The following is a 14710-nucleotide window of genomic DNA, read 5'->3' on the forward strand; positions in this document are numbered from 1 at the left end:
AACAGCCCAAAATTTAGGACCCCGATTGACCTGTCGTAAATGCTTTAGGGGGTCGTAAACACTACAAAGATCGCGTCAACGATTATGGCACTGCAAGTGATTAAAACGCGCTAACAAAGAAGACCTGAGAAATGTTGAGACAGGTCGAACGTGCTCGACACTCATGTTGTTTTCTAACTGTGCAGAAAGTTAGAGCCTCAACTGAACAAACCTACAAGGCGTTCACATGCTATTCCGACCTCCCTGCAATTGGTGTGTACACAGAGGTATTTGGCAAAAGGGGTTTTCCTCAGTGAAATCGGGGATCTCCATGGAGTATCCCGAGCTAGTGTGTCAAGAATACTCCGCGACACCGCTAGTGCTCTGGCCGTGTATCTGGACTTGATTAAAAACCTGGGTGCCACAGGGACACATGTCCTTCCTCTTCAACCCTCACTTTGAAGTCCAATAAAATTCTAAATATGTCACCCACACAAATATACTTCACAGTTTTGTATTCTGCGGGAAATTCCCTGTTTCTTGATACCATCCACTAAAATCTCAGACAAAGCTAAAGTGCTTAAATAACCTTTCAAAATAGGCTTCATCTTAAATGTCGCCATTTTATACACAATACGAAATCACGATTCACAGCATTATTTGCTGTACAGTGTAGACAGTATGTTTTCAAATGTGAAAATCGGATAATTACTGGGAGTACTGAATTTCAAAAATAACATATTAATGATCACTGAAATCAGTTTTTCATGATATCACTAATGATAATCTGAAACGCTGCCGATGAACCTAGAATCGGTTTGGATGTTTTCGAAAATATACTTACACGAACGCCGAAGTGCGCTTTCCGCCATATTGGATAATGTTTACAAAATCACGTCTCGCAAAGGCCGGTATTGAGACGCCTATTACATGCCGTATATTTCATAGTCAGCTGTGACTGAATTCCCCATACATTTCACAATCAAATCACAGTTGGTCTTTGTTACCAATACCAACTGGATATTGGGTGTGAAAACAAACGCTGTGCTCGGAATACTGCGCTACTGTAGTTTGCAATGTAAACAAAGACAAATTCCGATTTATACTGCGTAGCAGCCGGCTATTCATTGCTTGCAATGGCTCAATACCTTTAGAATATGTATTGAAAGAGTATCATAGCAAGAAAGAGGAAATTAAAAATAGATACAATGCAATGATTTGATACTTCATAAGAAATTGTCAAACTTTCCGTGCAACGTGACGCCATAACAGACGCAAAATCACGCAGAACGACAACGGTAATAGACCGATCCAGTCCCGGCCGATAAGCCCCGCCCACTTCGTTTTTGACATTAGGAGGGACAACCACTGAAAAATCACAATGGCGTCACCGCCGGCGAAACGTTACGTGATTGCGAACGTTGTTGGTGAATTCTGCTTGTGATACTTTGGTATCCGTCGTTTGTGAATGTTATTTAAAGAGGCAAGTTATACGTATGTGGTTTTTAATTTATTTTAGCTGGCAGATTGCAACTGGCGAGTGAAAATGAGTTACATGCCCGATGAAAAATCGCCTCGACTAGCTGCTGAGACTGTAGGAAGCGTAATTTCTTGCGAATCTATTAATCTACCTGGCAATTCACCTCCGTCACAGATATTAGCAGGGGAAGGGTAACTGAATTTTGTTGTTTGGGTTTATAATTTTATAAAACTCGTGAACACAACCACATGTTCATGTTGCAGATCGTTTCGGTATCTACAAATAGATTATCAACACTGCGCGTGGCGCCTTTACTTATCCGTTGGCGTTGTTCAAATTTAGTTCAATAATCTGAAAACATGGGTTTCTATCTTTTAATGAATTAAGAGAATGGTAAATAAAAAGCAGAAAATATTTCCCGTCTACTACTTCATGCACCTTATTTGTCTGTATATAATTAATGTAAACAAATCAATCACAGCATAACCTATTTGATCTTATTTGGAAATCTGGAAAAGGTAATTGGGCTTGTAAACAGTATTTTTCCATGGACGTATCTGGACATACCCAGAAGCAAATATTCAACAGCTGATCTGCAGCAATTCTCAGTAAAGTTTCTCTCTTCAAAATCTGTACACCATGATAAAATGACACTGAATATATGGAAATCATTTTTTTTAATCATCATTTCCTTTTTATTTTGCTATATGTACTTTGTTGTGGAATCCTAATTTACATACAAACTCCCACAATACTGGACTTCGTGAACTGCCAGCGTTTATGTACAGGTATGTCACAGCACCAGAACACAAAAAAGATCCAAGATAGTCTGCACCTGTACACTAGCTGACCCATCTTCCAGAAATAGGAAACGTGATGCAAAATCTTGGAACAGAGGATCCACAGTTATCGAACAATTAACTAGCATTGAAATAGAATGTTACACAAAATACAAATGTAGATCTATTGTTTTTTCATCAGAGATGTTTAACTGCTAACTACTAGTGTAAATAAGGTGCAAAGAATATATCCTATGTTCAAAGCTTTTTGTCAATACAATTACATATTGACATTATTGCTTCTTAATTAAACAATGATAATCTTTGTTTTATTAGATCTGAGACCATATCCCTAGAGGACATAACACTGATTTTGATCTATTTCCTTTTCTGAGATACTTACTGGTGTCATAAATACTATAGTAAAGTTGATTCAAAATTTGGTAAAAGTCATAACAAAGATTTAGGAAAACAGAAATGTCTTGAAGCGTTCACCTCCTACAAACCAGTGTGCAATTTAATATGAAGCTCATTTTCCAAATAACCATCAACAAACCTATTATTAATTTTATTAGCCTTCCACGTTTACTAAAAAAAGCAAGATTCTTAAAACATACCTTGCTATCATTTCCAGTGAATTAATCAAAATTACAGTTGTAATATTACTCCTAAAATGTACCAATATATGTGAATAATTTATGTGGTAACAAAATGTTCTCATAATTAAGATATACACTTTATTTCACTCCGTCCAATACTCCAGAAAGTCACTATATTCTTCTCACATAGTTTTCGTATTCGATCAACATGGAGGAAGGTAATTCAATTCAAAGTCCCATGCAACTCTTTATAAACAATCTGAAATATTTAAAGCATGGTTTGATAGGCACTCATATGAACTAATTTTGATACTTGGGTATTGCATGATAGGCAACTGCTGACACTGACAATATTTCCGTTTGAATAAAAAATATTACTCCTCGAATATTTTGCTCTGTTAACAAGATACTGTAGGCCTTCAGATTGTACTTATGAAACTTAAAACATCCTAAAATGTGTGACAAATTGAAGAATATCTAAGAACGAAGGGGACAATATCCGCCACATTGTTCTTTCATGTAACAAGTTTTGCTATTTCGGTTGACCCTAACCGAAATGGAGATTTGTTTACATTGTGTCTCGGCTTTCTCGCCTGTCTCATTTGAGCTTTATGGCGTACCAACTCAATGCCTAGTAGTGACTAAAAACGTTAAGCAAACAAATTTTTGTAGTTACAAGAATTGTCCGTGTTTATAACACTTGCAAAGTCTTAAACTGTTATTTGTTGTCATCAATTGGTAATGATTTTGCACATGTGCAAAAGTGTGGAAATTCGTGCAAATTCTCATCAGCAGGCGGACGTAGGTTTCCTGAACGATGGTGCAGACATTTAACTGATCGTTAGGCCTATCGCGTTTCTTGATCCGCCTCCATATTTGTTGTCTTGACCGTAATGGTTTTGTTAAAGGTACACATCAAATCGCAGCAATATGTAATAAATATAGCGAGTGTAAATGGCATAATTCGAAGCACATCGCTTCGGAAGCATCGTTTGACCCCGGAAATAAGTCTGACAAATCCACACAGCGCGCCCGGCCTGCTGATTGGCCAAAATTGACGCATGCGCCAGTTTTGATTGACAGACTGGATCGGTCCTATATTCAATATATTGGTACTAATATTGCAGTTTGGTACTAATATTGCAGTTTCATATGAACAAGTTAATGGACAGCGATTTAATTCAAACCTTGTAAGTAAAACTGATAATATTAATAGAAATGATTTATACATTTTATCTTGTAATTTTCAATGGAATTTAGTGAGAGAATCCAAAATAATTCATTTATTGATAAGAAGGTGCCCGTTCGGTCGCGCTTTATGCGTTGCTATGCAACAACGACCTCTTATACAATGTACGACATGGCATGGATATGACGTCTTTGTGAAACGGTCGTAAAGGAGGTCGGAAGAGGGTCGTAAACAAGGTCGTATGGGCTACGACCTCCTAAATTTAGGAGGCTTTTGTGAAACGCGGGCCAGGTCTACAACACCCAACGAATGAAACTGCGCGGTGAATGGCCTTGTGACGCCGTGAACGACTGGGGTTTATTAGTTTAGAGTGAGAGAGGTTTTACGCAGCTTTAAGCAATATTCCAGCAATATCACGGCGAGGGACACCAGAAATGGGCTTCGCACATTGTACCCATGTGGGGAATCGAACCCGGATCTTCGGCATGACAGAGGAACCGCCTCCGTGGTGCAGTGGTTAGAGCGTCCGCCCGGAGAGCCGAAGGTCGCGAGTTCGATCCCCGGACGCGTCATACCAAAAGACGTTAAAATATGGTACCTGTTTGTTTCTGCCTGGCGCTCGGCATTAATGGGTACAACAAGGACTGGTCGGCTCGGAGTCAGTGTAATGTGTCTGAGTGAGGTATTCATGCTTCACTGCGGCATGGTGTCTCAGTGGGCTAACACTATAAAACCAGCTTAAGTCCGGGTTAGTACAAGCAGCCACACATACACACGCATGCACGTGGTCATATGAGCGAAATATTCTTAAGTAGGGCGTTTAACCCCATTTCACCTCACCTCACCCATTTCACCTCACCTCACCTCACCAAGTCTCAGAGAAACTGTCCCCTTAATTCATTAAACCAAATCAAATGAGTCTCCTCCTTCCTAGGGACTGACGCAGGGTACTTCAGTCTTGATTCCGCCACTGGACAACTGACCGTAGCGCAGCGGCTGGACAGAGAGGTCATTGCTGTGCTTGACACCCTGACGCTCCGCGTGGAGGACTCGGCGGGACTTGCTAATGACGCTGTCTTGGCCTTCTCCATCACAGACATCAATGACAACGCTCCAAAGTTTGCCCAAGATGTCCATGTTGTTCTGTTGCAGAAAGTGGAACAGTGGAAGGTACTTGATTGATTGATTGACTGATTGATTGATTGATTGATTGATTGATTGAGGTCAAAAACTCATTGACATATAAGCATGACTGCCAACAATAATGAGGCCCGATCTATACATCTGATACAAATGAGCTATTAATACAGCATGTTATGCTCTATACATGCTCTACGTTTTTATAGGTAAATATGTCGCTTGGATTCATAGCAAGGAACTGAAACAGAAATGGTCTTTTCTTGATGAGTGTTATGTTTTCTCATTATAGACAGTTAAAAATCAATATATGTTTAGTCAACAAATATATTCGCTAATTACATTTTAATTGTCTGCGGTGAGAGACAAGCTGGCCTAGATGAAGTGAACATCATTTCGACGGCCATCATGCTAAACATTAAGTCTTTGTGGTCTTTAGATGCCTCCCTACCAAAGCAGCCATTTAAAGGTTGAGAGACCTCGAAGATTCACATACACATAATTTTTTCTGTTACACAACCAGTTGACTTGGTGACGTTTGTGGTGACCGACGTCGACGATGGAGACAACGCCGCCTTTGACGTGTCCATAACTTCCGGCAACGATGGCGGCGAGTTCCGGTTGGACGGCCTCGTTCTCAAAGGCGACAGCTCGATGATTGACTACGAGACCGCAGCAGTAAACAACTACACGTACATTCTATCTATACAGGCTGTGGATAAACCCACTGACGGCGGTAGTCGAACTGGATCGACCGTCGTTGTAGTTCAAGTAATTTCCATTTACATCCAAGCTTTGAGTGAGTGAGTAAGTTTTACGCCACGCTCAGCAATATTCCAGCTATACGGCGCCGGTCTGTAAATATTCAAGTCGGCCAAACAACCCAGTGATCAACAACATGAGCATCGTTCTACGCAACTTGGATAGGATGACATGCGTCTAACAAGCGAGCCTGACCAATCTCGTTAGTTGCCTCTTATTCAAAGCTTCAATGGTGATAAAGCATAACGTGTTAATTCGGCTCCTTTACGAGATAATGTGCATTCAGCGGAACCCGCCTATCTGGACACCTCGCCTACCAGACCATATTTACGTCAAACAAAATGCATACAACATAAAATGCTTCATTTATCCGGACATGTGAGAAAACGAAAGTGTCCGGATAAGCGAGGTTCTACTTGTGTGAATAGACGTCCTGTTTAGGAGGAATACGTGATAGAAATTAAAATAAGAGCAACAATTCTTTCAATAAACATAAATCTCTGCTGTGCTGTGGCAGCCGTCACAAACACATGCAAAGGCAAATCAATATTCAGCTGCGAAACAACGGTTACAGTCCAGGTGGAATCAGGAACATCCACTAAATTTAGTCACTCATGCGTCAGCTTCATATGTGACCTCCATACGACTGCCCTACAACTTTCTTTGAAAGCTTTACAAATTCGAAATGAAATTCTGACCAAGCAAACTTAGAGCAAGAGTCATATGATGATCTTTGAAATCTTCGTTGTTACAGTGAGTGAGTGAGTTTGGTTTTACGCAGCTTTTAGCATTATTCAAGCCTTATCATGGCGGGGGACCGTTGTTACAGTGTGCTCACTTGTACTTAAGAGTTTTGCTTAAATCATAATACAATCATAATACACAAAATACAAATTAAAAAAATACTTCACTCGAGTCACGATTACATGTTTATATTCTAACGGGGAACAAGCAGAATAAGATTTTTCTTTGTACCAAGTTAGGGTATTAAATCAGAACTTAGAGGCAGCACATTTTTTAAATCCCCGAATTTATGGTTTCCACATTTACGGTTTTGTTGTTTGATATATACTTTGCATTGGCAGGTCGGTCCAGCAAACGAGTTTGACCCCACCTGGGTATCCCCCGTGCCCACTGCCGGCGTTTTCCCAGACCTGACAATCCCCGAGACACCTGCACCGACAACCAGCTTGGTCACATACGACGTCTCCGACGACGATGCCGGTGTGCATGGAGTCGTCACCTTCAGCATCATTTCTGCCACAACCGGTAGGTTCGCTGTACCAGACCTTTTGAATTTCTCCATTTTCGGTTGACATATACTGAAATAAAGAAGAAACGTAACATACACGTCAAGCGTTAATGACCATGTTAAGACAATGTGATTTAATGAATTATCGATCAACAATAAGGTTGAATTCTGAAATGTTAAAATGGTTGAAAGACATTCAAGTACAATCAGGCTCAAGGGGAAATGTCTTAAGAAAAAAGGAAGCATTTTTATCGGCTCAAATTTGTCTTGAACAAGCAGATATGACGTTTGTCTTGAAGCGTGTGTAACTCCCGTATAGTCAGTACCATAACCCAAAATCACATGCCCGAGCAAAGTTTTTACATAGTATAATTAATGGCATAAACCCATAAATCTGTCTGATCAGAAGGTACTGTACTTTCAACAATAAGTGTAATAGACTGCATGTTATTTTATGCCTCCATGAGAAGAATCCAATATCACGGGGCTTCACACGTCATGCCACAGCATTTGAAGCAAAGTTGTAATTCAAACATGTATGAATTTTTTGGTTAATATTTTGGGGTTTGGGGTTAATTTCAAATGGAGTGAAAATGTTTGTTTTTGTATATTTATGACAATAAAGTTGTAACAGTACAGTGGCAGTGTCCTTATTATATGTAGCCGAAATCAGCGACGCCACAAGTCTGTTCCTCATCGATCCTGTCGTCGGCTCACTCTGGATGACGGCCGTCCTCGACGCCGACACAGAGACAGGCGGAACAAGCAGATATGACGTCATCATCTTAGCGAAAGACGGGGGTCACAGGTCAATCCAGGCCACACAGACCATTCACGTGACCAACACCAATGACAATCCCCCTACCATCTGGGCGTCATCATATGCAAAAGATGTGATCGAATCGACAGCTGTTGGCGACGTTGTGTTCACCCTTGAGGTCAAGGACATCGACCTTGACACCGTGACGTCATCAGTGACAGAGGGCGCTGATTTGTTTAGCTTTGACGGGACGTCTGTGACAACGACCGGCATTTTAGACTTTGAATCTGTCAGATGCCATACCATTGTGATCAGGTAAATAAGACAATATTTATTCTTTGATCATTTTAATAAATTTGGAACTTAAAGAGGGTGACCGGATTGCATGGAGCATGAAACGATTCCTTGTCACGTTTCGGCCCTTGGTTCGAATCCAATGCAAAACCTGCTAGTGGATTCTTGTTGAAGCCGACGTTATAGTGAGTGAGTGAGTATGGTTTTACGCCGCTTGTAGCAATATTCCAGCAACATCACGGCGGGGGACACCAGAAATGGGCTTCACACATTGTACCCATGTGGGGAATCGAACCCGGGCCTTCGGCGTGACGAGCGAACGCTTTAACCACTAGGCTATCCCACAGCCCCCCGTCGTTATAGATTAAGGGACTTTGAGATTTCTCAGCAATCTTTGCTTGCCGTGATTTGGGCGGCCGGATCCAGACTCGATTACTTACAAGCCCCCGTTATATAGCCGGAGAGTTGATGAATGCGTCGACAAACAACATCCACTCATAAGACCTCGCCTCATAATACCAAGGGTATTGTACCAACTCTCTGGTGTTGTGGATGGACCGCCGGCCAGGATAGGGGAGGGGCTTAATATCTGAATGGAACTGGGCCTCGATATACTAAGCGTTCGTAACGTTACGACCTGTCGTAACTCTATAGTTTATCATAGGCTTACGAATGTCGTAGCGCTACGAACGCTTAGTGGATCGGGATCCAGACTAGTACTTGCAGCTACACGTACACACTGACACACGCACGCACGCATGTATCACAATGCACAACCATAGGCGTCTCTTATTATATCTTATAGTGCATCAGATGGCGTTCATGACGTCAACGTCACACTGACCGTCAACGTCACCGACAGCAATGACCAAACACCGGAAGTGACGTTACACGGTGCGGTGTCCATACCGGAAGAACAACCTGTAGGGACCATCATTGGTGGACTGTTTGACGTCATAGATGAAGACGAAGTGGACACTCTGACGTACTCACTCAGTGGTGGGTATCACGACTTTTCTAGAATTTGAAACGGTCGTGTTTGGAATTGTGATATACTAACGGAAAATGTGCATAACATAACATTGCATAAAATAAAAGTTATTTGAAAAGTTAAAAATAACCCTAAATAAGCATGTAGCAAAGTAGTCGGGTGAATATGGCAGGTAACCTAAAAAAAATTATAACAAAAGGTTTCTTGGTGACGTTGTCTCCTACCAGGTATGCTTTATAACAGAAAAAAAGTCTACCAAAATCCAACCGTGCATTATGGGTAAAAACGGGTATTTCCAAGATGGCCGCCGTTGGGACTTTCCAATCACCAGAATCACTATACCTTTGTCAATAATTGAGTCCAAAGCATAGTTTTTGGTTGTTATCTATGGTTTTTGAAGGATGACCAAACAACTGGTGACAAAATATGTAGGATTTGACTTGTGGAAATCTGAAAGTCAGTATTATCCATAGGAATGTTGCCATTGGTATACATTTTAAGTAGAAGAATATCATCTCAAAAAACAATTTTAGGATAATGTTCCATAACAAGGTTTTTACCAAGGACACTATTTAGTCCTCATCTTTGTCCTCATCATTGTCATTATTGTCCTCATCACTATCCTCCACTTCTTCTTTTGAGGGTTCATTGACTGGATTGTCACAACATGTCACTTGGCACAGTCCACAGGCAGTCGTGCATTGAAGTCCATTCTTTCTGCAGCTGCATCGTGCGGAACTGCAACTAGTTGTGCAGTTACAATGTATGATCTTGATAAGACTGTCTGGAGCAGCATTTAGTGATGTCATGATGGGAACAAAGTGGTTGTCTTCAAGTTTCCAACCCCATTGCAATGGATCGAGGTTAGTTTGCATGTCCATCCAAACCATGACCTGATAATAGGCACGCAGACAGTGAAACTTGGTGGCTGATTCCGTTGGGGGGAAGGCGTTCAGGTGTAACAAAAGATTTAGCAGCCACAACCTTCTTTGCGAATACACTGTAACGCAATGCAGCCAGGGAACATCTTCTCTCTCCACCAAATAGGATCACCATGGCCTGGCGACCGGTTTCCTCTATCTTTGATTGTTCGACCTCTTTTGCAGTGAAAGTATCTGCACATAGCTGGAGGCTTGATCACCTTTGACAAGTTTCTGGAACACTGATTTTTTCCCAATGCCATAAATCCGAGACGTGGAATCACAGCCTGTAAATGAGTGCAGAAATAACAGTTGGGTGCACAGCTTATTGCCAAGAAGTTGCTTCATCCAGTTGATGTTGTACACTTTCAGACTGACTTTTGAAGAATTGTCTGATCTGAAATAGAGTAAATTCCCACCTGCTATACAGTAATGCAGCACAAGAATCAATAAGTCAGTGTCCTCTCCGATCAGTGTGGTAGAATGGGTCTTTGCACTGTTTACTGCAGTCTTTGCGATGTCAACATCTGCATCTCCATGTGCCTGAATGACTTTACATCCAGCTTCCTTAAGTTTCTCACTTATCAAGTTGATTAAACCTTGTTTGTTTTTGTCTATGGATAGGAACTCTTCCTTCTTCCCTTCAAATTCAGTTTCATGTGTAAAGTTAACAATCCGGAAGCTGTTTTTTTGTCCCCGCCGTTGGTGTGTGTTATCCTTTATTGAAGGGCCAGTCCCATACCCATCAAAAACAATAGTTGCCATCCCATAGTGCCTTGTTGTGAAATCTGCATATCCCTTGGCAATTTTCCCGTAAGTGTCACCGTTGTTCAACTTTAGCTTGTGTAGCAAGGAGCCTCCATCTAGCACATACTTTTCAGTCTGTGGGATGACATCTGATGTGTGATCACATCTTGCTATCTTTTTACAGTGATCATTGACAGCTTCAGCTAGTTGAGGTTTGTCTGCCTTTCTCATAATCTTATTGTCCTCAAACAGAGATGGTGGGTATGGACTTAACTCATATTTCAGCACTTCTTCAAATGCAAAATCCCCTGTTCTTGACACCACCAGGAATCGTTGAAACAGCAAATTGGGATCCATTGTTCTGTCAGGAGCAACCTGGACAGCAGTAGAATTTCCCAAGGTCTTGGCTTTCTCTTTCCTTTTGATGGGGAAAGAATATACGGGCTGTCCAACCATTTTGTCAATAATATTTTTCCCTATTGAGTCATATTCATGAACATTTGCATCCTCGTTTGCAACGATACCATTGATGATATTTCTCAACGCAGGGTCTGAGGTGAAAGGATAGCAAGAAGAGAGTTTGGAATGTATCTTCAACAGATCAGAAGCGTCTCTCTCAATCCTGGCGACACTGGCTTCTTTATGTTGCTCACTTGTGGAGTATGTGAGTTCATTGAAGTCTTGCATGGCAATGTTCAACTCAGAGGTAATGGGTGCTGACATTGTCCATAGTGTTCGCTGTTCTTCTGTCATCTTACTGCCATGGGTCAAGCCTCCTGTGCTTTTTATTGATCTCATTAGTGTTTGTTCGATGACTAGATCACTACTGAGGCCTGCCCAAAACTGGTTTGTTCTTCGGATCACATGGAAACCATCTTGAAACTTCTTAAAAACTTCTGGGTTTCTGGTGTCCAGCTCAGCCATATCTTGACTATAGAGGTAAGCCGATTTTAGGTAGTTGTAATGTCCAGCTGCAGCAAATATTGGCAATGCATTAGCTATAGCACAGAGATGATCATCCCAGGATCCAGTGCGATCAGCTTTGATCAGTTCTCGAGCCGTGACAAACATCTTCTGATAGCCTATCCACAACTGGCTTGTTTTGGAGTCTGCACACTAAGTTTGGACCTCTTTTGTCAAGTTCATTGATCACTTGAATGAAGGACACTGATTGTCTTAGTTCTTCAATGTGTTTGTCTCCCTTTAACAAGGAGGAATAAATTTTCTCAATTTCAAGCACATGGTTTGCAAGATCTGGGTTATCTTCCACTGCCGATTTCAAGATCATTTGGTGGAGACATTTGTCAACTAGAAGGTGCCCACGAAATGCCCTTTGAACAGCCTTGCCAGACATCATATGAACCACGGCATTTTTACCATACACTATTTCCAGAATGTTTTCAGACCTGGACCCAGCCATCAGTGTGCCTATTGCTCCAAGTAGATTCATGAACATGTGGAATGTACCTAGCCTAAGTATGATACTCTTCAAAAGGGCTATTCCCTGGTGCAGCTTGAATGACCTCGGATGCTTTCCAATACAAGGGCTGGTCGAATGTTACCACTGGAAAGATATTGTGTCTGAAGGATAGGCTGGTCAGGTATTCCAACGTTGACAGAATGCATGACTTGTCACCTGGATACATATCAATCATGGGCAGATAGACTATAGAGGACACACCGGGATGTTTCTGTTTTTGATGAAGGATGTGCATCATCCCCTGCCAATTCGGAACTGTCTGCTTGAAACTGAAGGATAGTTCCCATAAAATATCAACCATTCTGTCACAGGCCTGAAAAACAAGGGAGGTGTTTGAACTTAACCTTGTGAAGAACATGGCTGGTGAATCTGTATTCTTTAATATCAATTTTTGACATTCTTGCAATGTTCAGTTCTGATGTTCTTTGCCTTGTTACCAGATGACATGATTTTCCACCTGGAGTCATTGCAGCTATCATGCCCATTCCATGAAAGGTACCTTTCCATCGATGGTAATGGTGTTGTGATCAACATTGTCACAGGCAAACAATACTGATATGTCTGGCACATCCTGCTCTTCAAGCAGCAAGTCGGGTGTGACACAACTTGCAGCATTTTTTCAAAGCGTAATACTTCCCCTGTATGATGAACTGTACCCCATGCAAGACAATGTTTCCACAAGGAATTTTGAGCGATAAAGGTGATGCACTTGTACCCCGAGGCCAATCTGGAGAGGTGCAATAACAGCCCTTGGTCTGACTGCCTGTATTATGGCTTGGCCAATAGCAGCAACTTTCTTGATTTGTTCTTTCCAACAAACAGACAGTTGAGCAAGTTCTGTAGTGTATCTGGAAGGAATGACAGTGCAGAATCAAGTCAAGTTCTTCTGACTTTGGATAGCAATCAGTAGAAGTTGGTACATCTGTTTTAATGTCACTCTTGATCAATCTTGCAGCGGTCGCAATTATGGCCTTCTTTTTGTGTTTCCTCGTCACCTTCACGTTCTGCATTTTTTGTAATATGCTTGGAGGATATTAGATGTTTTCTCCTGAATGTGATAATGTCACTTAGTCCTTCTCTGTCAGCTATATAGATAGAGTCCCCATAGCGTTCCTTCAGTTTGTTCTTCAAATGGGAGTTGGTGTAGGGGGAAGAATTTTCACCCATCAGATGCTTCCTCATTCTTTCCCGAAGGTATGTAATAGTCATCTGTTCTCATCATTGTCCTCGAGATACAAACACTTTTAGCAAAGCCTGCTCTTGATCACTGTCTTTAGGATGCCCAGGTGTTTTAGTTCTAGGGACATCACGAAATTTGACTGGTACATCACTGCCATTACGGAAGTGTACACTGCACTGATGATGATAGATGCAATCGGCTGCATGCAGATCTCCTCCATAGTACTGAATGCGTCCTTTCACTGCAAGAGACCAATCATCACATCTTTTTTCGCAACAATCTAGTATTGATTTTGCAAAGTTGAAAGTCTTAACGTAGCTGAAATCTGGACTACGCAAGGAAACTGTGTTACCACAAAATATACAGTCGGAATTACTATTGAAAGTATCCTTCAAAACACGAGAACTTCGCTTCAAAGGGGGTTTTTGCGTCTCTTGTTTCTTCTTCTGATTTTCAATATCATGCTGATTGATATACTGTTTATGACAGTGCAAGTGCACCTTGCATCCTGCTTTCCACACTAATGTCATCACCTCTCTGAGCACTAGCAGCGTTGATACCATCGGCTCCTTCTGACGAATTTTCACAATGTCACGGCTATTGTCAAGTCTTTTCAGACATAACTGACACTTGAATAAGTGTTCTCCAACTGTGGTCTGAAACAAATGATGAAACAGTGGTACAATTCACACTGGCATTTATATAGAGAAAAGATGGTAATATTTATTTCCTATAAAACATTTTTATTTTTCCTCGATTTCAAAGTTTTTTGCTAATACTAGTATATTGGAACATCATAAGACAACATTAAACTTAAGTTTTATTATAACCAAAAATATATGTAGAGATAATAACATTTTCATACCTATTCATATGTCAATGCTTTTAGATAGTTATTTGTTCAAAAATCCAAATTAAATAGCAAGATCTTATATTCATGCAGTTGAATTTTATTAGGCAAAGCACTTAAATATTTCATGTTCATTCATTACTATAAATCTAAAATATCATGATCAAAATAGGATTTTTTGCATTATATTTTATTTGAAAAAAACATTAAAATTCAGATTCATTTTCTTAATCAGGGCACTTATTAAGTGTTTTATGTTTGTGGAAATTATATCAATCAATATAAAAACTAATTGTTTAAAATGGTTCACA

The sequence above is a fragment of the Haliotis rubra genome, unplaced genomic scaffold (assembly GCF_003918875.1).
Source record: "Haliotis rubra isolate DU_JTF1 unplaced genomic scaffold, ASM391887v1 Scf14, whole genome shotgun sequence".
Lineage (NCBI taxonomy): Eukaryota > Metazoa > Mollusca > Gastropoda > Lepetellida > Haliotidae > Haliotis > Haliotis rubra.